Source organism: Oncorhynchus keta, chromosome 28, assembly GCF_023373465.1.
Source record: "Oncorhynchus keta strain PuntledgeMale-10-30-2019 chromosome 28, Oket_V2, whole genome shotgun sequence".
NCBI lineage: Eukaryota > Metazoa > Chordata > Actinopteri > Salmoniformes > Salmonidae > Oncorhynchus > Oncorhynchus keta.
The window spans coordinates 66836260-66860936 of record NC_068448.1 but is presented as its reverse complement, the minus strand read 5'-3'; the positions used below and the strand labels follow the sequence as shown (position 1 = coordinate 66860936).

The window sequence follows — 24677 nt, the reverse complement described above, 5'->3', positions numbered from 1 at the left end:
TGGAGCTTAATTAACCCTTGAACTGGAACTACTGCTTCCTCGTGTTCTGAAGGACACCCCGAAGGACAACCCAGCACCTCTAAGTTTAGTCCTTTTTATTAGTCCTTCAAATTCATAAACAACCCATATTTTTCAATCGTGCCCAATGTAAAAACATAATATTCCACAAATGACAGGTAATGTATCAACATTTTTGCTTTTTATAATAACGTCTTTAAAGGGTCATTAGTTTCTAGGGCACAGCATTGTGCTTCAAAACTGGCTAGAATTCAGAGGCTTTATCTCAATCCATTAAAGCATCTGCTTTTCTGGTGCTCCTAAATGTAGTTGTGCTACCCTGGTTGTAGTGCCTTTCTTTGCTGGGAGAGGGAACGCAAACAAACCACTTGACCCCAAAAAACCTAGGCCCCGGCCATGATGTTCCTTTCAACACTGATTAATACTCCTGTAGAAAGGAACAGCTGTTGCCAATAGATGTTCTTGTGTGTACCGGTTCCTGTGAGCTTCAGAAATAGCCCATGGGTTTTTATTAAACAGCATCATGTTGATACATCTCTGTAGACTGAGGCTGGTCAGGATCAGGATCATTAGTGTTGTTGCATTAACTGAATAAAGCAACAAAAACAACCGACACACAAACCACAGTGCAACTGGCTTATGGTGATATACTTTTTAAGAAATCCTTATTGATGCCTTCAAGCTTCTGTCAAATTACATCAAACTGTGACTTCAATGATACCCAAATAAACAAATTCAATAACCTGAACATACGTTTCAGTTTTAAACGAGTCATTGGTGTTACAAAAGTTTTCCAAACGGTCTTCATTAAAGTTATATCCAGCTTTCTCTGGTCATTAAGGATGACAAACAGCCTGTGTGTGTGCTTGTTACACCAGCAACAAGACACATTTATTGGCTCCCATCTGCTGGATTATCGTGTATTGAAGTATTCCGTCTGTCTGCCTGTGTGTGTTCTGTGAGTCACAGCAGGGCTTGTACCCATTGACAGTTCAGAGGAGAGGAGCGAAAGTCAGGTAGGACCTCTGCCACTCTGCGTCTCACCTTCTCCCTCCTGGTTTCCCTCTCTCTCTCTCCTCACGCAGTCACCCTGGATACCGTCTCCAGGCCTGGAAACAACTCCGCACTGCCCGCCTGGGGTGGAGAAGAGAGGAACACACACGACAGTGAGGGAACAGAGGGAAAAAGAGAAAAAGCCCTTACAACAACCAGAACTTATACAGTAACAAAGTGAGCTAGCTAAGGTCTGAGACAGGGGTAAGGTCTGAGACAGGGGTAAGGTCTGAGACAGGGGTAAGGTCTGAGACAGGGGTAAGGTCTGAGACAGGGGTAAGGTCTGAGACAGGGGTAAGGTCTGAGACAGGGGTAAGGTCTGAGACAGGGGTAAGGTCTGAGACAGGGGTAAGGTCTGAGACAGGGGTAAGGTCTGAAACAGGGGTAAGGTCTGAAACAGGGGTAAGGTCTGAAACAGGGGTAAGGTCTGAGACAGGGGTAAGGTCTGAGACAGGGGTAAGGTCTGAGACAGGGGTAAGGTCTGAGACAGGGGTAAGGTCTGAAACAGGGGTAAAGGCTTCTAGGACCGGGTAAAGGCTTCTAGGACAGGTAGAATGCTTCTAGGACAGGTGTTATTGGTAAAGGAAGTAAGGCCCAGTTAAACACACCCACCTATTACTGTGTCCCTGAGCCTGCTGCTCCCGGTCCCACTCCACCATCCTCTCCTGGGTCACGTGATCTAGTAACGCGATCAGAGCCCTCCTCAGAGTGTGCATGCGCCAGAACCGGTCGGCCCGCCCCTCTACAACCATGCGGTGGTCCTTCAGCTGAGACAGAACGAGTCAGGTTTGGGATACAGTACACATCATGGACAGACTGTCCATCTCATTGAGACAAATATACAAAAGACTATCCACCACATCACTATTAAACTAATCAGTATTCAAATGTTTTGTGTGTTGGAAAAAAGACAGTGGCCTTTTATATGTGTTTCTACTTGTGCATGTGAGAGTTTGTGTTTGTACATGTTCATGCCCTAACCCTTTTCCAGTTGCCCAGGCTCCTCCGTAGCAGGATATGTTGATGCAGTTGTTTGGCAGAGGCCCATTTCTGAGCCAGGGACTCGCCTGTTACTTGCTGCCAGGACAGGATGCACCGTTTCAGGAGAGACTGCCTGTGATGAGCCCTGGCCAGCTGGAGGGGAATTAAAATAATACTGTGTACTCATCCACACATATTCACGTGTCAGGTAACACACAATGGCATGGTATAAAGGATTAAGGCATCTCCTTGCCAAGTGGTAAAAATATATTTAAGCAATAAGGACAGATGGTTTGTGATATATGGCCAATATACCACGGCTAAGGGCTACGATACAGCCCTTAGCCATGGTATATTGGCCATATATCACAAACCCCGAGGTGCCTTAGTGCTATTATAAACTGGTTACCAACGTAATTAGAGCAGTAAAACTAAATGTTTTGTCATACCCGTGGTATACGGTCTGATATACCACGGCTGTCAGCCAATCAGCATTCAGGTCTTGAACCACCCAGTTTATAATATAAATTTGACCCTAGATGCTATACTGCATTCTTTTTAAACTCATGGTCTTTAAAGAAGTTAGGACTTTGACCACTAGTAAATAAAGATAGTTGTCAAGGTATGCTGTTGGGAGTCAAGGTATGCTGTTGGGAGTCAAGGTATGCTGTTGGGAGTCAAGGTATGCTGTTGGGAGTCAAGGTATGCTGTTGGGAGTCAAGGTAAACCAGTAGCAGAATAGAACATGAGACATTGAACAAGCTGTTCAGCTGCTCAAGTTTCCATACAGTAGATTGGCACATGCTGCTGTGATGTCACACCATCTATTTTCACTTCTACTTCATTTCCCTGTCCAATCATTCCTCTCCTATAACCTCTCTCATCTCACTCCCTCCCTCTCTTCCTGTAGCTCTCTACTTTAACCTCTCACTTCCTCTCTCGCCTCCTCTCTCGCCTCCTCTAGACTCTCACTCTAGCCTCTCCTCCTCTAGCCTCTCACATCCTCCCTCTCTTCCCCTAGCCTCTCACTCTAGCCTCTCTCCTCCTCTAGCCTCTTACTTCCTCTCGCTACTCTCTAGCCTCTCACCTCCTCTCTAGCCTCTCACCTCCTCTCTAGCCTCTCACCTCCTCTCTAGCCTCTCACCTCCTCTCTAGGCCCTCACTTCCTCTAGGCCCTCACTTCCTCTAGGCCCTCACTTCCTCTAGGCCCTCACTTCCTCTAGGCCCTCACTTCCTCTAGGCCCTCACTTCCTCTAGGCCCTCACTTCCTCTAGGCCCTCACTTCCTCTAGGCCCTCACTTCCTCTAGCCCTCACTTCCTCTAGGCCCTCACTTCCTCTAGCCCCTCACTTCCTCTAGGCCCTCACTTCCTCTAGGCCCTCACTTCCTCTAGGCCCTCACTTCCTCTAGGCCCTCACTTCCGCTTGCCTCTCACTTCCGCTTGCCTCTCACTTCCGCTTGCCTCTCACTTCCGCTAGCCTCTCACTTCCTCTAGCCTCTCACTTCCTCTAGCCTCTCACTTCCTCTAGCCTCTCACTTCCTCTAGCCTCTCACTTCCTCTAGCCTCTCACTTCCTCTAGCCTCTCGCTCTAGCATTGTTCCATCTCTCTGCCAGTACAATTTGTCCCGCGGGTTCTGACAGGTGGTCAAGCAGGTGCTCATACCAACAGCATCCTGTAAACATCATTACAGCTCTGACCGTGATGTCTGGGATTAGGGTGTGTGTCTAGGTGTTTGTGTGCTCGGTTTACGCTTTAGATACAGAGTGTATGTGTGTGTTGAGGGAGAGAGTATTTTTCTTCTGTCTGTGTATTTGAGTGTAGCTGTGAATACATTAGTTCTGCTGTGTATGATTGGCTGTCCTGAGCTGTGTGACTCTACAGGAGAGAGTGTGAGTGTCTTGACAGTCTCTCTGTGCAGACTCTGATTGGCCAAGGCTGATAGCACTGGTGATTACCCGAGTGTTGGCTTGGCTCATGGCGACTCTGCGCTTCCATGGCGCCATGCCTCGCAGTAGTAACAGAGTTCTATGGTAGTGTTGCTGGGCCTGGGTCTGGAGCTGCTGCTCTCGCTCAAACCTCTGCTGGTTCTCCTGCTCCCTCTGAATACATACACATAGTTATAGACACACACACAACTTGTATTTATTGTTTTAATCTATAGCTTTTGTTTTATGTTTGGACTTCAGCTGTTGTAAGATCAGAGCAAGGAGCCACATTTCAAGAGCTTCGCCCATCTAAATTAGATCTGAACACCATGCCTTGACAGTGATGTAAGGCGAACATTATCACCCACGGCATTGAACAACCATTGCATCATTGCTTTGAACAGCTGCCATCAAATCATCACTTGTACAGATGTGAGTCTCTTTTGTGAAATTCCAACTGCAATAAACCTGGACAGGAAAGAATGGACAATGTGTATACGGTATGTATATTACATATATAATTCTGCTTTGTATAGGTGTTGATGACATCTATTTTTCTGTATGGTCCCTGTGATGGAAATCTGGGTCCGTGGGTATCAAGTGTCAGAGTAGGAGGGGTGATCTAAGAGCAGCTTCCCCCTGTCCATGTAATCATATTAATTGATCCCAAGTCAGCACTCCTACTCTAAAATGCGTAATACATATATGGCCCCTGAAGTCCTAAATATACACTCTTAGTGAACTGACAGATTTTCTTTCAAATATGAAATGAAAGTTGTCCCCAGGACAGTTTTCATGTAAACATTGCATCACCTCTCTCTCTTGTCTCTTCTCCTCCCTTCTCCTTTCAGCTGCTCTACATTTCTGCTCCTCCTCCTCCTTCTGCCTCTCCTCCTCTGCTGCTTTCAGCTGGGCCTGAGAAAATAAAAAAGTTGATTGATTTAATGCCTGCACACTATTACACTTCCCCAAACACACTTTTAATTGTACCCAAAAACTTCATATAAAGTTGAATAGCCTCTCTAATTCCCCCCGTCTGAAGACCTATACATCTTTTTGGACACCAAACTATTCCACATCCCCCACTGGCCTAAACACTTCATTCCTCACTATTCTCTCCTCTTCCTTCTTTGTCTTCAGCTTCTCCACCTCCCTCCTGCGCTCCGCTCGCTGACGAGCACATTCCTCCATGGCTGTTGAAGGGAGAGAGAGGGAGAGAGAACGAGGAAGGGAGATAATAGAAAAAAAGGGGTAAAGGCTGGGTACTTACATTTTGGTGTTGTTCTGTGTCAAAATAGAATGTTCTAAAGTATTGTGTGTGCGTTTGTCAGTATGTATCTGTGTGTATCCGCAGTCCCTCTCCACCTTTCTCAAATCCCCCCCTTCCTATTCCTCGCACGTAGAGGAAATATTAGCCAAACATAGTTTAATTGAGTGAAACTGTATTCCTCCATGTAAGCTACCGTAGCTATGGATCTATACAGCTACGGCTCTATAGGGGAGAGTGGGGCAAGTAGAGACCTTTTTTACATTCAGCATCACTCTGTCAAGGGAAATATAGTATCTACATATTTCAGGACGATGTGTATCCCTGGAAATAATCAGAATTCATGTCAACTTACCCCGTACTGGATGAAAAATTACCACTACCTTTTTAAAACCATGTCTATCTTTATTTCCCAAACACAATTCAACAGTGACAATCGCCTTTTTTTAACACAGGCTTAACACCTAACAAACACTTTGTGCTTAAAAAACCCCATTGTTAACATAGGCCAGGCCCTGATGTTTCCTCATATAATTTTCTCATCTTGCCATTGGCTCAATTTACCCCGTGGCAAACATTTTGACGATATAATCCCACACAGCTACAAGGATGCATTTTCATGCTAGGTTTAGGACCCAATACTGAAGCTCATAGAGACACAACTGATGTATAGAACAATCTTAAAATTACCTACTTTGGTTTAGATACAAGCATCATGAAACCTCTAACACAATACATTCATTTGACTTGGTGAAAATCAGTTTGTTGTACTTAACTTGCTTAGCACTTCTCCCGTGTGGTTTCTTCCAGACTATATGATATATTTGGTAAATGCTTTAATTGTGGGTATGATTTTCTAGAAACAAGGGTGGCTCAACTTACCCCACTCTCCCCTACAATCGACTCACAGCAATAAAATTCATTTTCTACTCTTTTCTATTATACTTCATAACAAGACCATTGTAAGGTCAACCATCTGGAATGGATGTCTATGTGTGTGTGGTTTAGCCCATCAGAGCTAAACATGGAGGTTAATGTGCTGACTGACCCATGACAGTGGGATGACAACATTACAGACGGACGGCTAGTTTCCTGGAGGCTGAGGAGCGGCCAACGTTCCCCTGAGAGACACTCCCAGCCCTGGAACACAGAACATCATCCAGAAACACATCTATTTTTACCCCTTTTTCATGGTATTCAATTGGTAGTTACAGTCTTGTCTCATCGCTGCAACTCCCGTACGAACTCGGGAGAGGCGAAGATCGAGAGTCCCCCAAAACACAACCCAACCAAGCCCCACTGCTTCTTGACACAATGCCTACTTAACCCGGAAGCCAGCCGCACCAATGTGTCAAGAGGAAACACTGTACACCTGACAACCGTGTCAGCGTGCACTGTGCCCGGCCCGCCACATGAGTCGCTAATGCGCGATGGGACAAGCACATCCCTCCCCTAACCCGAAAGACAATGGGCCAATCCCGGTTACAGCCGGCTGCGAAAGAGCCTGGACTCGAACCCAGAATCTCTAGTGGCACAGCTAGCCAGTCCCTCCAGGACTCCGCGATTGTGCGATCGCATAATTCAAGCAAAAATCAACCAATCAGCGCATATTATGCAAGAGCTTGCAATTTTGACCAATTCCCACATTTTTAGGGCGTAAAAAGGTCCAATCAAAAGCAGGTTCGTAATTTTGACCAAATCCTGCACTGTTACCGTGGAAAATGGCCCAATCCAACCACACGGCAACAACGGTTTCCCCCCCTGGCCTGTCAGCGTATTCACGTGCGAAGATGATGGCTGATTGTTGATGGCTGACAGGCAGTACAATGAGCAGTACAATGAACAGAAATCAATCTCATTTGCCAACAAAAAACAGCTAATGACCGTGCGAAACTATTTCCAAATGTTTTTGGAAACAAGAGAAAGTCAACAATCAAAATAGCAAATCAGCGACTCTGCTCTCCCCAGATCACCATGACTGAAGTGGTAGCAGGGAAGACTGTGGGAAGCACTGAAAGTATCAAGGTGAGTGGGTTTTACTCCGCTTGGCTTTAGTAGGGTGGTCGGCACTCTGCTCTCCCCAGTCTAACCTTGGCTTTAGTAGGGTGGTCGACACTCTGCTCTCCCCAGTCTAACCTTGGCTTTAGTAGGGTGGTCGGCACTCTGCTCTCCCAGTCTAACCTTGGCTTTAGTAGGGTGGTCGGCACTCTGCTCTCCCAGTCTAACCTTGGCTTTAGTAGGGTGGTCTGGCACTCTGTTTTCCCCAGTCTCTTGGTTTATAGAGCACTGCTCAAAGCACTGAGTCCCCAGCAACCTTGGCTTTAGTTGTCGGCATCTGTTTTCCCCAGTCTGTTAAACACTGTCAAAGCACTGAGTGCAATCAGCATTGGTTTTAAACACTGTCACGGAAAGCGCAATCTTTCTGGAGAAATTGAATAATAATCAACCACAAATCTATTTTATGTTTTCTGTTCTTTATCTCCCTTACGACCTTTCAGAAAAAAATCAATCAAGAATTGACCCAAGCCTGATGGAGAGGTGTGTGTGAGTGGATTATGACAGAGCTGTTTGTTCAGGAAAATAAACAAAATTGAGCACTTTAGATGTTTAATTGTTTTTGTATTATGTATTCTGCTTAAAATCATCCTAAAACTGAGCACATACGACTTATTGCTTTATATGAAATTAACGTGAAAAAAACATTGCAAAATGTGTCACAGAATTTCTGAAAATCTGCCGTAAAAAATGCTGCAGATATCACACAAAAATGTCACGAAATCCTGGAGGGACTGGCTAGCACTGCGATGCAGTGCCTTAGACCACTGTGCCACTCGGGAGGCCCAGCAGAAACACACATCATTAGATATTCACTCTCTAATATAGATCTACTCAATTCCCAACTTCCCAGACTGACCCAACTAGCCCTGCACACAGGGGACATTCTAAGGACTTGTTTTTGTTTAAAGGGAGAGTACATCTCAATAGTGATCAACGGACCAACTTTTAATGAGTGAATCCTTCAGCAGACACATTGTCACACCTGGAATAATATGCAGGGAAATACAGTATGCAGGGAGAATAACACTTTTATTATCATAGTACATTTTAAATTAGCCTGGGTTTTATTCTGAGGGAGGTGTGATATGTCATTTCCCGGTCACAACTTGTGGACTTGTTTACGTGCTGCTGTGCGGTTTGTTGCTAACCTTACTTTGCTACCTGCCAACATTACGCTTTTTACTTTTTAATTACTGTTTTATATATATATATATTTTTTAAATTCCCCTTGCTTGACTTTCTTCATTCAACTTTTTCACCCCGGACCCTTTATCTGGACACGAGCCGAAGATAAGTGCCTTCTAATTGCAGTCACTGTACTCATAATATACAGGAGAACGACCGCCTTATTTTGAGGATAGCCGTGCTGCAAGACCAGCTTCAGACGCAATCGTTAGGCAAGGGTAATTTCAGTGTAGGAAAGGATGAAACAGCATCTGTGCAGATTGTAGTATAAATCCCCTCACACAGTCCACGCAGCCAGACAATTTTCTCATGGCTTCTGGAAGGAAATGCTGTAGGAATGTTCAACCGGTGTCGCTCATTCAGCCGACAAACTTTCAACCAATTCTCCCCATTAAGCAACGAGTCAGAGTCAGAGGCCGAGCCTTCTCTGGTCTCTCCTCCACCCATTACGGGGTATGAGATACAGAAGCCTCCCACCTTTAGCGCTGACAAATTGAAAACCCTAGTCATTGAAATCTTCATTACCCGCAGTATTAGACTTAAAAATGGTTATCCAGCGATCAAACACTGTTTACCAGGGGGCAGGTCTACCTACGTTAAGGCTAATCTGAAGATGGTGCTGGCTAAAGCAAAAACTGGCGAGGGTAGAATATATAGGAGGAATATTGTTATCCACATCGGCACCAACGATGTTAGGATGAAACCCTTTTTCTCTTGGCCCTCTTTCTGGGACTCATCCGCAAACAGGACCAAGCCTGGCCTGCTGAGGAGTGACGGACTCCACCCTAGAGCCCTGTCTAACTTCTCTAGCTCCACAATGAGATAGCCAGTCTGCCAGCTTAGTGGAGTCTGCTCAGCTATCCTCATGGAGACCGTGTCTGTGCCTCGATCTAGGTTGAGCAAAACTAAACATGGCGGTGTTCACCTAAGCAATCTCACTGGAATAAAGACCTCCATTCCTGTCATTATTGAAAGAGATTGTGATATCTCACATCTCAAAATAGGGCTACTTAAATGTTAGATCCCTCGCTTCCAAGGCAGTTATAGTCAATGAACTAATCATTGATCATAATCTTGATGTAACTGGCCTGACTGAAACATGGCTTACGCCTGATGAATTTACTGTGTTAAATGAGGCCTCTCCTCCTGGTTACACTAGTGACCATAAACCCGCGCATCCCGCAAAGGTGGAGGTGTTGCTAACATTTACGATAGCAAATTTCACAACCCCCCAAAAAAACTGTGTTTTCGTCTTTTGAGCTTCTAGTCATGAACTCTATGCAGCCTACTCAATCACTTTTTATAGCTACTGTTTACATGCCTCCTTGGCCATATACAGCGTTCCTCACGGAGTTCCCTGAATTCCGATCGGACTTTAATATTCTCATGGAAAAGTACACAGACCCACTCCAAAAGGCTTTCGGAGCCATCATCAACTCAGTGGGTTGTCCAACCTGTCTCTGGACCTACTCACTGCCACAATCATACTCTGGACCTAGTTTTGTCCCGTGGAATAAATATTGTGGATCTTAATGTTTTTCCTCATAATCCTGGACTATCGGACCACCATTATTACGTTTGCAATAGCAACAAATAATCTGCTCAGACCCCAACCAAGGATCATCAAAAGGCATGCTATAGGTTCTTGAACAACCCAAAGATTCTAGATGCCCTTCCAGACTCACTCCACCTACCCAAGGACGTCAGAGTACAAAAATCAGTTAAATACCTGAGGAACTAAATTTAACCTTGCGTAATACCCAAAATGCAGTCACACCCCTAAAAACAAAACACATTTGTCAATAGAAACTAGCTCCCTGGTATACAGAAAATACCTGAGCCCTGAAGCAAGCTTCCAGAAAATTGTAACGGAAATGGCGCCACACCAAACTGGAAGTCTTCCGACTAGCTTGGAAAGACAGTACCGTGCAGTACCGAAGAGCCCTTACTGCTGCTCGATCATCCTTCCAACTTAATTGAGGAGAATAAGAACAATCCCAAATGTATTTGATACTGTCGCAAAGCTAACTAAAAAGCTGCATTCCCCAAGAGGATGGCTTTCACTTCAGCAGTGATACATTCAAGAACTTCTTTGACGAAAAGATTATGGATCATTAGAAAGCAAATTACGGACTTCTCTTTAAATCTGCGTATTTCTCCAAAGCTCAGTTGTCCTGATTCTGCACAACACTGCCAGGACCTAGAATCAAGGGAGACACTCAAGTTTTTTAATACTATATCTCTTGACACATTGATGAAAATAGTCATGGCCTCAAAACCTTCAAGCTGCATACTGGACCCTATTCCAACTAAACTACTGAAAGAGCTGCTTCCTGTGCTTGGCCCTCCTATGTTGAAAATAATAAATGGCTCCCTATCCACCGGATGTGTACCAAACTCACTAAAAGTGGCAGTAATAAAGCCTCTCTTGAAAAATCCAAACCTTGACCCAGAAAATATAAAAAACTACTGGCCTATATCGAATCTCCCATTCCTCGCAAAACACTTTGAAAAAGCTGTTGCACAGCAACACACTGCCTTCCCGAAGACAAACAATGTATACGAAATGCTTCAGTCTGGTTTTAGACCCCATTATAGTACTGAGACTGCAGTCGTGAAGGTGGTAAATTATATTTTAAAGGTGTCAGACCAAGGCTCTGTATCTGTCCTCGTGCTTCTAGACCTTAGTGCTGCTTTTGACACCGTCGATCACCACATTCTTTTGGAGAGACTGGAAACCCAAATTGGTCTACACGGACAAGTTCTGGCCTGGTTTAGATCTTATCTGTTGGAAAGATATCAGATTGTCTCTGTGGATGGTTTGTCCTCTGACAAATCAACTGTACATTTCGGTGTTTCTCGGGGTTCCGTTATAGGACGACTATTGTTTTCACTATATATTTTACATCTTAGTGATGTCATTCGGAAACATAATGTTAACTTTCACTGCTATTTGGACGATACACAGCTGTACATTTCAATGAAACATGGTGAAGCCCTAAAATTACCCTCCCTGGAAGCCTGTGTTTCAAACATAAGGAAGTGGATGGCATCAAATGTTTTACTTTTCAACTCGGACAAAACAGAGATGCTAGTTACTCTGGACCCTGATCTCTCTTTGGACAAACATATAAAGACTGTTTCAAGGACATTTTTTTTCCATCTATGTAACGTTGCAAAAATCAGAAACTTTCTTTCCAAAAATGATGCAGAAAAATGTATACATGCTTTTGTCACTTCTAGAATAGACTACTACAATGCTCTACTTTCAGGCTACCCAGATAAAGCACAAAATAAACTTTAGTTAGTGCTAAACATGGCTGCTAGAATCTTGACTACACTGGCTTCCTGTCAAGGGTAGGGCTGATATCAAGGTTTTACTGCTAACCTACAAAGCATCACATGGCTTGCTCGGACCTATCTTTCCAATTTGGTCCTGCCATACAAACCTACACATACACTACAGTCACAAGACGCAGGCCTCCTAATTGTACCTTTTTCTCTGAGGACCTGAGCCCTAGGACCATGCCTCAGGACTACCTGGCCTGATGACTCCTTGCTGTCCCCAATCCACCTCGTCGTGCTGCTGCTCCAGTTTCAACTGTGTTGCCTGCGGCTATGGAACCCTGACCTGTTCATAGGGTTCCGGACGTGCTACCTTGTCCTGGACCTGCTGTTTTCGACTCTCTCTCTACCGCACCTGCTGTCTCTAACTCTGAATGATCTGAACTGACATTTACTCCTGAGGTGCTGACCTGTTGCCCCCTCTACAACCACTGTGATTATTATTACTTGATCCTGCTGGTCATCTATGAACGTTTTAACATCTTGGCCATGTTCTGTTATAATCTCCACCCAGCACAGCCAGGAGAGGACTGGCCACCCCTCAGAACCTGGTTCCTCTCTAGGTTTCTTCCTACGTTCCTGTCTTTCTAGGGAGTTATGCCACCATGCTTCTACATCTGCATTGCTTGCTGTTTGTGGTTTTAGGCTGGATTTCTGCATAGCACTTTGTGACATCAGCTGATGTAAAAAGGGCTTTATAAATACATTTGATTGATATTCTCAAGCAGAAGTAGTGTGTTGCTTTAATTAAACCCCCTCCTCTATATATATCCTCCACTGATGACTCCCCCACCTCAATTTTAATGGGACTATTTGAGTTTTTTTTTTTAAACACTCCTGCTTTATGAACCCAAAACCAAACCTTCACCAGGATAATGACTTGTCTTCAGACCTGAGCACTATTTAAAAGCCTCTTACAGACTCCAAAATTAGAAAATGCTTAGCTGCCTGCTTCAAGTCATGGATGAGTGTCCACAAGTCATGAGCTTTCGTACAAACTGTTCACTGCATACTAAGTTTTGCACTACCAATGAAAGTGTGCTGATCCCCTTGGGTCCTATGCAGACCTCTGTGACTGAAGACAGCCACTTTCATCCACAATCACGTCATTCCGTCCAAGCGGAACCGTCATTTCTATGCAGTCCCACATGGTATCGATTGGCTTGGGTCTTGAGAATACTCCAGAGGACCGTGCGTGAACAAACAGACACACCACACCCCCACACAGGCAGCCTGTGGGCCTCTCCTAAGTTCCCATGATAATGTGAAGAGGGGCCTACCTGGGTTCTTTGTGGTCAGAGGTCATCCCTCTGGGCCCTTGGGCTGCTGGGACAGCAAACTGAGCAATCTGTGAATCCTGCTTCAATCCCATCCCCTGCAGGCGTGCGATCTGCTCCTGCTGTTCCCGGAGGAGCCTCCTCTGCACTGTGATGGCCAGCCAGCAACAGACGTGGCGACGCTCAAACCGTCCTCCACGCAACTCTGCACTACGAGAACGGGGGACAGCACCTACACCGCCGTCCCCACCTTCCTCACCCACCTCACCCCTCTGCCGTGCTCGCCTCAGCTCATATATTGAACAGAACTTTATCATCCATTGTGAAATGTTGCACATCATTTAAAAAATAATTGGTAGAAGTAAAGGGTTTTCCCTAATCACCGATATATTTCAACATCTAGGTCGGAGTTTCCTAGAACACTGGAACTAATCAATTTTTTGTTGTTGAAATTTCCCCTAATCACAGATACAGGGTCATATACAGTATTTCAACTTTTCCTTTGATTGCTCACCTCCACTCGGAGCTGCGTGACGCCGTGTCCCCTGCCAGGGAAGGGTGAGCTGGACCACAGCCCCCAGCTGTCCGTTACCTTGACAGGAAGGAGAGGGGGCGGGGCCAGCAGGTCATGACCCCACCTGACCTTTCTGCAGAGACAGTTGAGGGTCACATGAAAATAGGATGAAGCTGATCATCCTAATTCTCTTTTCCTCTCTTCCTTAAGCTCTATTCAACTATTTCTTTCTGTTAGTCCCTTCCTCTCTCTCTCTGAGGAGAAAGTGAACCTTGCAGTGTTGTGAATATCTCGTCATGCAGGGAACGTTTCTCTCCCCGGACGATAAAATCAGTGAGAAAAGTGCTGGCCAACTCATACGAGGAGAGGAACTCTGAAACGGAACTTGTTTATTCAGGAAATAGTGATAGACTAATATATGACTTAACCAAATGAATACAAAAAGCACATTTATTCTCATTTGGAGAATTAGCTAATGTTTATTTCATAATTACACATCGTTACCACCTTCGGGACTTCAGTCTCTAATGTGACACGCTCCAGCAAATGTATATCCAATGGGCAGACAACACTGTGTGTGCAAGTATTTATCTGTCATGTTTTGTGTGTCCTCCTATGCATCTATGCCTGTGCTTTGTTTGTGTTCACTTTCTTCAGTGGCAGGGGTCCACAATTGTCACTCACCGGTTCTGTGGTCTATGATTGGTCAAAAGTCTCAGGAAGGGCTGTAATTTGCTCAGGAGCAGGTGTCTCAGGAGCCTTAAGTTTCCCAGTTGCCACAGCATTGATCAGTGAGGCAATCTTGTACCGTGTTTCTTCCTGCTGTGCAAACAGCTCCCGGCGTCCTCTCTCCCGCCCGACACCACAACCGCCAATCACTCAGGCATCGCCTTAGCATACGCCTCCAGTCACTCTCCATCGCCACCTGGCAGCGTCTATGAGGGATTACAACGATAAGCGTACTAATTACAGACAAACACCTGCTGTGACTGTGATGAGCTTGAGGGGCCAGATTTGCTAATTGTTTTCACCAGGTGTTTGCAGGCACCTATTTATTTGGCTAACTCTGCCCCCTTTGGCAGTTATATCTTGTTGGAAAATGTTATAGTTAGGGATGGAAATTTCAGGATTCTTGGTGGGCTTCCTAAGCCAGGATTCAGACATGGCTAGAACATCCGGGTTGGTGGAGTGTGCTAAAGCAGTGAATATAACAAACTTTGGGAGGAGGCTTCTAATGTTAACATGCATGAAACCAATGCTTTTACGGTTACAGAAGTCAACCAATGAGAGCGCCTGGGGAATGGGAGGGTTAGGGTTAGGGTTAACCTCCACATCATGCAGGGTTAACCTCTACATCACCAGAGGAGGAGTAGGATAAGAGTACGGCCAAAGGAACTGGTCGTCTAGTGCGTTCGGAACAGAGTAAAGGGGGCAGGTTTCTGGGCACGGAAGGATAGATTCAAGGCATAATGTACAGACAAGGGTATGGTAGGATGTGAGTACAGTGGAGGCAAGGCATTGAGTGACGAGGAGAGAGGTTTTGTCTCTAGAGTCACCATTTAAGCCAGGTGCGGTCACCGCATGTGTGGGGGGTGGAACAACAGGGCTAGCTAAGGCATATTGAGCAGGGCTGGAGGCTCTACAGTGAAATAAGACAAAATAAATTGTAACCAAAGCAGCAATAAACAGGGCATATTGACATTAGGAAGAGGCATGTGTAGCCGAGTAATCATAGGGTCCAGTGAGTAGCTAGGCGAGCTGGAGGCATGGAGATTCAGACAGCTAGCAGGTCGGGGCTGGCAGCAGGCTAGCAGATGGGCCTCAGGGGGACGTCGCAACGGGGGAGCCTGTTGAAACCCCCTTGGTCCAGTCATGATGGAACGGCGGGGCTTCGTGTTGGCAACAAAGGGTCCAGGCAAATTGGCAAAAGAGATAATTGAAGCCCAGGGATTATCTGATGGATTTCTTTGGCTAGCCGAGAGATGGGCCTAGCTCGAGGCTCATTGGTGCTTACTTCGGGACAGAAACCCCCTCAGACAGTTACGTCGGTAGACCAGTCGTGATGGATCAGCGGGGCTCCGTGTCACCAGCAAAGGGTCCAGGCCAACTGGCAAAAGAGGTAATTGAAGCCCAGGAATTGCTTGATAGCTCCAGGCTAACTGGTGCTTGCTTCGGGACAGAGACGTTAGCCAGGAGCAGCCACTCAGATAGCAGCTAGCGAACTGCGATGATCCGGAGTAAAGGTTCAGAGCTTGCGGTAGGAATACGGAGATATGGTAGAGAAAAGCAGGTTATACCTTGTCGGCTCAGGAATTCCATCCAGCAACCTTTCGGTTTACTGGCCCAACGCTCCTAACCGCCAAGCTACCTCCTTACAAGCAAACATTTATTGTTACAAATCAACTTGCAAGGTTGCTACAACTAACCCGCTAACGTTAGCCCTACTAGCCTGGTAACGTTGCGTCAGCAACTGGCTGACTCACACAATGTTATCAACACCTAGTTTATAGCTACATTAAACTAAACCAAAGTTTTGGAAATACATAACGCCATCTTAACAGTTGTCAAATAACGTTACCGGTATATTTACATTTAAGTCATTTAGCAGACGCTCTTATCCAGAGCGACTTTATAACAGACAGCAAGCCAGCCAGCTAAAGTTAATTATTTTAGGCTGCTAGCTAGCCTAGCTAGCTAACCACCACAGTCAACATAGCTAAGTTGCTAAGAAGCTAGAACAACAAGTCTACCACAGGCAGGAAACAAAAGGACACAACAACAAAAAGACAGCAGATATAAAGTAGAGAGTGCAGAGACTTACCATTTGATGGCTGAGTTAGCTACCAAAGTCAAAGAAGAGCCAAGGAGAGGCTAATCCAAAAGTGATATTGTGAGGTAAATCCACATTGAATTTAGCCAGTTTATCTCCATCACTGTTGACAGTCACACCAGTAGGAAATAGAGGTTGCAGGCTTCACATCCACACTCGGCACAGCACCTGGTTTCAGTCAGTCTCATTCTGAATCCTGCCTTCCATTGCTTATTTTTCCCACAAAGGGTATATAACAAAGTATTGAGATAAACTTTTGTTGTTATTGACCAAATACTTATTTTCCACCACAATTTGCAAATAAATTCATTAAAAATCCTACAATGTGATTTTCTGCCCCACTGTAGGTAGAGTTAGTTAAAGTGACAATGCATAGATGACAACAGAGAGTGGCAGTGGTGTGGAGAGGGGAGGGAGGTGAGGGCAATGTGAATAGTCTGGGTAGCCATTTGACTAGATGTTCAGGAGTCTTATGACTTGGGGGTAGAAGCTGTTTAGAAGCCTCTTGGAACTAGACTTGGCGCTCCGGTACCGCTTGCCGTGTGGTAACAGGGAGAACAGTCTATGACAAGGGTGGCTGGAGTCTTTGACAATTTTTTAGGGCCTTCCTCTGACACCGCCTGGTATAGAGGTCCTTGATGGCAGGAAGCTTGGCCCCAGTGATGTACTGGGCCATTCGCACCAACCTCTGTAGTGCCTTGCGACCGGAGGCTGAGCAGTTGCCATAACAGGTGATGCAACCCGTCAGGATGCTTTCGATGGTGCAGCTGTAGAACCTTTTGAGGATCTGAGGACCCATGCCAAATCTTTTCAGTCTCCTGACGGGGAATAGGTTTTGTCGTGAGTCTGTCAGAGTCACCATTTCGTTCTTGGTCACCTTCCTGACCAAGACACTTCTCCCCCAATTGCTCAGTTTGGCCGGGGCGACCAGGTGGTTCCAAACTTCTTCCATTTAAGAATGATGGAGGCCACTGTTTTCTTGGGGACCATCAATGCTGCAGACATTTTTTTAGCACCCTTCCCCAGATCTGTACCTCAACACAATCCTGTCTCAGAACTCTACGGACAATTCCTTTGGCCTCATGGCTTGGTTTTTGCTCTGACATTCACTGTCAACTATGGGACCTTATATAGACAGGTGTGTGCCTTTCCAAATGATCTACAATCAATTTACCACAGGTAGACTCCAATCAAGTTGTAGACTCCAATCAAATCTCAAGGATGATCAATGGTCTCTGGCCTTGTTTCTGTGTAGTAGAGAGTGAGGGGCCTGGCTGGAGCGCCAGAGAGCTCTTATTAGCTGCCGTCTTTCTGGCAACCCTCTCCCTATGGCAGAGACATCCAGAAAGTCAGACCCACAGGACCCTGACCTAGCACTGAATAGACTGGCTTATTTTAAAGACACAACATTCTGAATGAGGTGGGTGCTTATATTTGTCCCATTTCAAAAATGGAAATGTGTTTTTTGCATATCCCACTCCCCGAGACACCCTCTGAGAGTGGGCTCACGGCCAGGGATCAGCCATTACTGACAACGAACCTGGAGCAATTAGGGTTAAGTGCCTTTTTCAAGGGCACATCAACAGATATTTCACCTAGGTGACTCAGGGATTCAAACCAGCGACCTTTTCGGTTACTGGCCCAACGCTCTTAACCACTAGCCTACCTACTGACCCGAATAAGAGTTTATTGCAGGGGCGTAATACAAGTGGTTGTACCATTGTGTGAAGTTATTTCTTAGTTTCCATGGTTACTAATTTACCTGGTTAGCTGCTCCAGGTTCCTCCTCTCCTCCATCTCGCGGCGCAGTCGCACCATCTCCTGCTGCACCATTTCCTCCTGTCTGCGCGCCTCCTGCCTCCTCCGCCTCTCCCCCTCCTGCTCCCTCCTCTGCGCCTCCTCCCTGGCCTGCCTCCACACCTCCCTTTCCCTGTGCAGCCTCTCCCCCTCCTGCTCCCTCCTCTGCGCCTCCTCCCTGGCCTGCCTCCGCACCTCCCTTTCCCTGTGCAGCCTCTCCCCCTCCTGCTCCCTCCTCTGCGCCTCCTCCCTGGCCTGCCTCCGCACCTCCCTTTCCCTGTGCAGCCTCTCCCCCTCCTGCTCCCTCCTCTGCGCCTCCTCCCTGGCCTGCCTCCGCACCTCCCTTTCCCTGTGCAGCCTCTCCCCCTCCTGCTCCCTCCTCTGCGCCTCCTCCCTGGCCTGCCTCCGCGCCTCCCTTTCCCTGTGCAGCCTCTCCCCCTCCTGCTCCCTCCTCTGCGCCTCCTCCCTGGCCTGCCTCCACGCCTCCCTTTCCCTGTGCAGCCTCTCCCCTCCTGCTCCCTCCTCTGCGCCTCCTCCCTGGCCTGCCTCCCACCTCCCTTTCCCTGTGCAGCCTAACCCCCTCCTGCTCCCTCCTCTGCGCCTCCTCCCTGGCCTGCCTCCACACCTCCCTTTCCCTGTGCAGCCTCTCCCCCTCCTGCTCCCTCCTCTGCGCCTCCTCCCTGGCCTGCCTCCACACCTCCCTTTCCCTGTGCAGCCTCTCCCCCTCCTGCTCCCTCCTCTGCGCCTCCTCCCTGGCCTGCCTCCACGCCTCCCTTTCCCTGTGCAGCCTCTCCCCCTCCTGCTCCCTCCTCTGCGCCTCCTCCCTGGCCTGCCTCCACACCTCCCTTTCCCTGTGCAGCCTCTCCCCCTCCTGCTCCCTCCTCTGCGCCTCCTCCCTGGCCTGCCTCCACGCCTCCCTTTCCCTGTGCAGCCTCTCCCCTCCTGCTCCCTCCTCCCTGGCCTGCCTCCGCGCCTCCCTTTCCCTGTGCAGCCTCTCCCGCTCCTGCTCCCTCCTCTGCGCCTCCCCCTGGCCTGCCTCCACACCTCCCTTTCCCTGTGCAGCCTCTCCCCCTCCTGCTCCCTCCTCTGCGCCTCCTCCCTGGCCTGCCTCCACACCTCCCTTTCCCTGTGCAGCCTCTCCCCTCCTGCTCCCTCCTCCCTGGCCTGCCTTCGCGCCTCCCTTTCCCTGTGCAGCCTCTCCCCTCCTGCGCCTCCTCCCTGGCCTGCCTCCACACCTCCCTTTCCCTGTGCAGCCTCTCCCCCTCCTGCTCCCTCCTCCCTGGCCTGCCTTGCGCCTCCCTTTCCCTGTGCAGCCTCTACCGCTCCTGCTCCCTCCTCTACACCTCCTCCGTGGCCTGCCTCCACACCTCCCTTTCCCTGTGCAGCCTCTCCCGCTCCTGCTCCCTCCTCTGCGCCTCCTCCCTGGCCTGCCTCCACGCCTCCCTTTCCCTGTGCAGCCTCTCCCCCTCCTGCTCCCTCCTCTGCGCCTCCTCCCTGGCCTGCCTCCGCGCCTCCCTTTCCCTGTGCAGCCTCTCCCCCTCCTGCTCCCTCCTCTGCGCCTCCTCCCTGGCCTGCCTCCGCGCCTCCCTTTCCCTGTGCAGCCTCTCCCGCTCCGCATCCCTCATTGCACGGTTCTCACGTACCTGGAATGAGAAAAAAATAAGGAATTATGTCATAAAAGAGAGCAGGAAGTATGAATGGAAGCCAGCTGTTTTAGCAAACAGTTAATTAATTTCCATTCACTGGGCCATTTGGCTCCCAATGCAGATACTACAGTCAGTGTAGCTTAAACTTTGTCGGGAATTTTGAGACTGCCCAATTCTGCTTTATGTCAATCTGGTTTTGTACCTGTCGTTGACACGCCTCCAAGGTGAGGCCCATCCCCCTTCTCTTCCTCCTGTCTCGCTCTTCTGAGTCTAGTGCCAGATCCTGCACTATCCCAGAATCCACCACTTCCCACTCCATGAGGTCTTGAAGGAAGTTGTTGACCACTGAGCTCTCCTCCTCCTCAGCCAGGTGGGAATACAGGTCTGAGAGAGAGACGGAGGGTGTATGCCGTATGGTCCCAATAGACCCACTGACTGTAGTATGATTTATTAACTGAACTTTAGAAAACAAGGTATAGCAGGTGTGAGTTCCACTGTTTGCTAGAGAATGTCAGATGGCAGGTAGGAGTTAAGTGTTGTTGTGTAGGTTAGTGTCTCTGTACCATCAAATTTACTGTAGTCCAGGGAGACAGGCTGGGCAGGTGCCATGGCTGCTGGACTGTTCTTCTCAGGGGAGACAATCACATCCTCCTCTATCTCCAGTTCCAGACGCAACTTGCTGTTCATCCAATCACTAAGAAGAGCCTGAGCTACAGGAAAAATGTCCATAACACCATTTGTAAAGGTCTGTGATACTTGTGTGTGTGTGTGTGTGTGTGTGTGTGTGGGGGGGGTGAATAGCCTACCTTCCCCTTATGCTTCGTCATCATCCAGCAGCTGCTCTGTATTTTTTAGTGCCATTGTCTGGCTGCTTATCCCAGAATGGGCCTTCTTCAGGGAAAACACCTCAGTCAATGCAAAGTCTGAGGGCATTTCCATTGTCTGGGGATACAAAAGTACACATCATGAATACATATGGCCTTATAGACAGACATAGCACAATAATATCCACTGCACGCACACATATATATACAGTCCATCTCCTGTTTCAGGAGGTACAGTGAGACAAAGTGAAAGAAAGAGCTCTCACCTTCAGCCATTGGTCAATATCCCCATTACTGTGCCTCACTTGTTATTGTAGAAAATGTGTGAAGATTAGGATGATTAAGATTATATTTATCAGGCAGAGAGTTCAGAGGAGGAGCAAAGAGGGCCTATCAAAAAAAGTGTGGTGCTTTGTCACTTCAGCTTTAGTCATTACTATGCCCAGGCAGGTTCACAGACTGCGAGCGTGGTAAACAGGTGTCTGCAAAACCAAGAGTCCAGCCAATGCCTAATGTCTGAGGATTATTTTTAAGTAGAGCTCAGACAGTGCCTAATGTCAGCAGGTTATTTCAGATGAATTTTCTATAGCAGTTGAAAAAAAAGCACTTATCTGACTAAGAGTGCTTCAAGTATCCCTGTGTCACCCGGATTACTACTAGCGGGTCTCAGAAAGGCCATTTAAACTTTTTAAGGGTTCTTCAGCCTTCTCCGGTCACTGAGACATATAAATCCATACGTTCTGAAGCACCACTTTATTTCTAAAGATAGCTTTGAGGTCACTTTTATTATGTACATCCTACATCGTTTTTCTCACAGTAAGGAAGTGTCTGAGCGATGGAGACAGAAAATGTATAGAAAAGTTATTTGCAGTCATAGACCGGTGGGGGAAATATATATTTTAATAACCTTTTATTTAACTTGTCAAGTCAGTTAAGAACAAATCCGTATTTACAATGACGGCCTACCGGGGAACACTGCCTTGTTCAGGGGACTCGATCCAGCAACCTTTTTTTTCTACTAGCCCAACGCTCTAACCCTGTAATCAATGAATGATTTGTGCACCACTTTCTAGGTGACAGTCATCAACATTTTACTTTACCTCACACCTGTCAAAAGTACACACAATCATTAACACCTTACCTTATCTGCAGTGGGGTTTTTAGTCTCCGTGAATCTTTTCCAGCGAAACATATCAGGATTATGCGAGTATGCAATTTTTTAAACCAAGAAACTATTTACTACTGGCTAATACAGAAAACCTCATGTATATACCTTCATCAAAGTTATATTAACCACAACTTATAACACTAGACTTACAGAAAACAACGTAGAAGTCACTTTTTTAAGCTAATACAAAAGTAATGTATTGCTAGTTATACAGTTGCTGGTACTGCGACTGCTCAAAACGCTGAAAATAGAACGAGGTGCGTGGGTAATCTAGTCAATTAGCCACGTTCATCAAACGCACTGGCTGCTTGACAGTGGCATTAGTAAACTACAAGTTCCCTTTAAACTTTTTGTCAACCGAAGCGTCTGGTAACTATAGTAACTTTGGACCCTTCCCCAAATGTTAAACATTTGAGTGTTGTAAAAAGACGCCAAAGTCAACATTGAATGTGCAAAGTCCACATAACAATATTATAGTCCCACAGAAAATGTTTGCAGATCTTATAAAGTATGCACACACTCTCAGTAATGTTTATTCAACAGCAAAATTGATATTCTAATGAGATCTTTGCAAACGCACAAAATGACACTTTATATAGAAGTGACCGAGGCGCGTGCTGCTCAATAATCCGCGACGTGATTTGGTTTCTGGCAGTGGTGTAAAGTACTTAAGTAAAACATACTTTAGTCGTTTTTGGGGTATCTGTACTTTACTTTACTATTTATATTTCTGGCAACTTTTACTTTTACTTCACTACATTCCTAAAGAAAATAATGTACTTTTTACTCCATACATTTCCCTGGCACCCAAAAGTACTCATTACATTTTGACAGGAAAATGGTCCAATTCACACACTTGTCAAGAGAACATCCTGGTCATCCCTACTGCCTCTGGCGGACTCACTAAACACAAATGCTTCATTTGTAAATTATGTCTGAGTGTTGGAGTGTGCCCCTGGCTATCTGTCAATAAAAATAAACAAATAAATTGTGCTGCCTGGTTTGATTAATATAAGGAAGTTGAAATGATTTATACTTTTACTTTAGATAATTAAGTACATTTGAGCAATTCCATGTACTTTTGATACTTAAGTATATTTAAAACCAAATACTTTTAGACTTTTACTCAAGTAGTATTTTACTGGGTGACTTTCACTTGAGTCATTTTCTATTAGGGTATATTTACTCTTACTCAAGTATGACAATCGAGTACTTTTTCCACCACTGGTTCCTGGTAAGCAAAAATATGCTGAACGTCCTTAATTTATGTTTTAAAAATATCTAAAAGTTATTTTAAAATATTTTCTGTTGCGCTTTGTAGAGGAATGCTTAAATCAGACAAATGGAAACCTTTGTTAGTCTGCCGGATTCTATAAGACTGCCAATGGGCGGCAGGGTAGCCTAGTGGTTAGAGCGTTGGACAAGGTTGCGAGTTCAAACCCCTGAGCTGACAAGGTACAAATCTGTCGTTCTACCCCTGAACAGGCAGTTAACCCACTGTTCCCAGGCCGTCATTGAAAATAAGAATTTGTTCTTAACTAGTACTTAATTGAACTAGTGCAAGCAATTGATAACATCCTCAAGCTAGCCAGTTGTTTGCCCATATAATGAACGGAACACCTATTTGTTAACTGGTATATATCCGTTTCTAGTATATGCTATTACATGGTCTTCTGTAACATTTTTGCTTGCACCACAAATATTCTATCATAAAAATTATTTACACTGACCGTGTTTGACAGCATCAAATCCGTGATGCATTGTGGGTCTGACTGATGTACTAGTTAGTTGTTTAAGATGCATGTGATTTGTAGATCAGTCAGCCACCAGTCGCCTGCAATGTCAGCTGCAATGTTGAACAAGCCCATTCTCTTTCATCTTCTTTCATCATCCCCCTGTTTCCCTTGCCTGTCAGGCAGCAAGATGAAGTTGGAGCTGTCCCTGGTGGTGCAGGGCTGTTGGGTGGGTGTGCTGACGGGACATGGCAGGACAGCACTCCCTGGAGGTGTTTGCTGTATGTACACCCGCTGCTGCACCATGCCACAGCTTACCCATGACACTCTGCACACACTGAACAACCTGCCCTCCGTCACACAGCTCACCTTGGACACACTGTGAGAACCTGTTATATTATCACACACACACTCTCTCTCTTCCTCAATCCTTTTTGTGTCATGTTTTTAGGACACTTTTTTGTAAATAAACTATGCAATTTATGTAACTGCATTTGTGTATCTTATGTCCTTGGTACTTGAGCTTTATGTTCTGAAAATATTTTGGATGTTTCACACTCATAAACCCAGATAATAACCTCAGCAAAAAAAAGTCCTCTCACTGTCAACTGCTTTTATTTTCAACAAACGTAATATGTGTTAATATTTGTGTGAACATAAAAATATTCAACAACTGATACATAAACTGAACAAGTTCCATAGACACGTGACTAACATAAATTGAATAATGTGTCCCCGAACAAACGGAGTAACAGTCAGTATCTGGTCACCAGCTGCATTAAGTACTGCAATGCATCTCCTCCTCATGGACTACACCAGATTTGCCAGATCTTGCTGTGAGATGTTACCCCACTCTTCCACCAAGGCACCTGCAAGTTCCCGGACATCTCTGGGGGGAATGGCCCTAGCACTCACCAGCAGGTCCAGCAGGTCCCAGATGTGCTAAATGGGATTGAGATCCGGGCTCTTCGCTGGCCATGGCAGAACACTGACATTCCTGTCTTGCAGGAAATCACGCACAGAACAAGCAGTATGGCTGGTGGCATTGTCATGCT

At 46.2% G+C, this 24677-nt stretch overlaps 1 pseudogene; it reads right to left on the bottom strand.

The window, feature by feature from the left end:
- Positions 1-872: 872 nt before the first annotated feature.
- On the bottom strand, positions 873-23928 carry LOC118361185 (coiled-coil domain-containing protein 191-like; annotated as a pseudogene).
- Between the last annotated feature and the right edge of the window lie 749 nt (positions 23929-24677).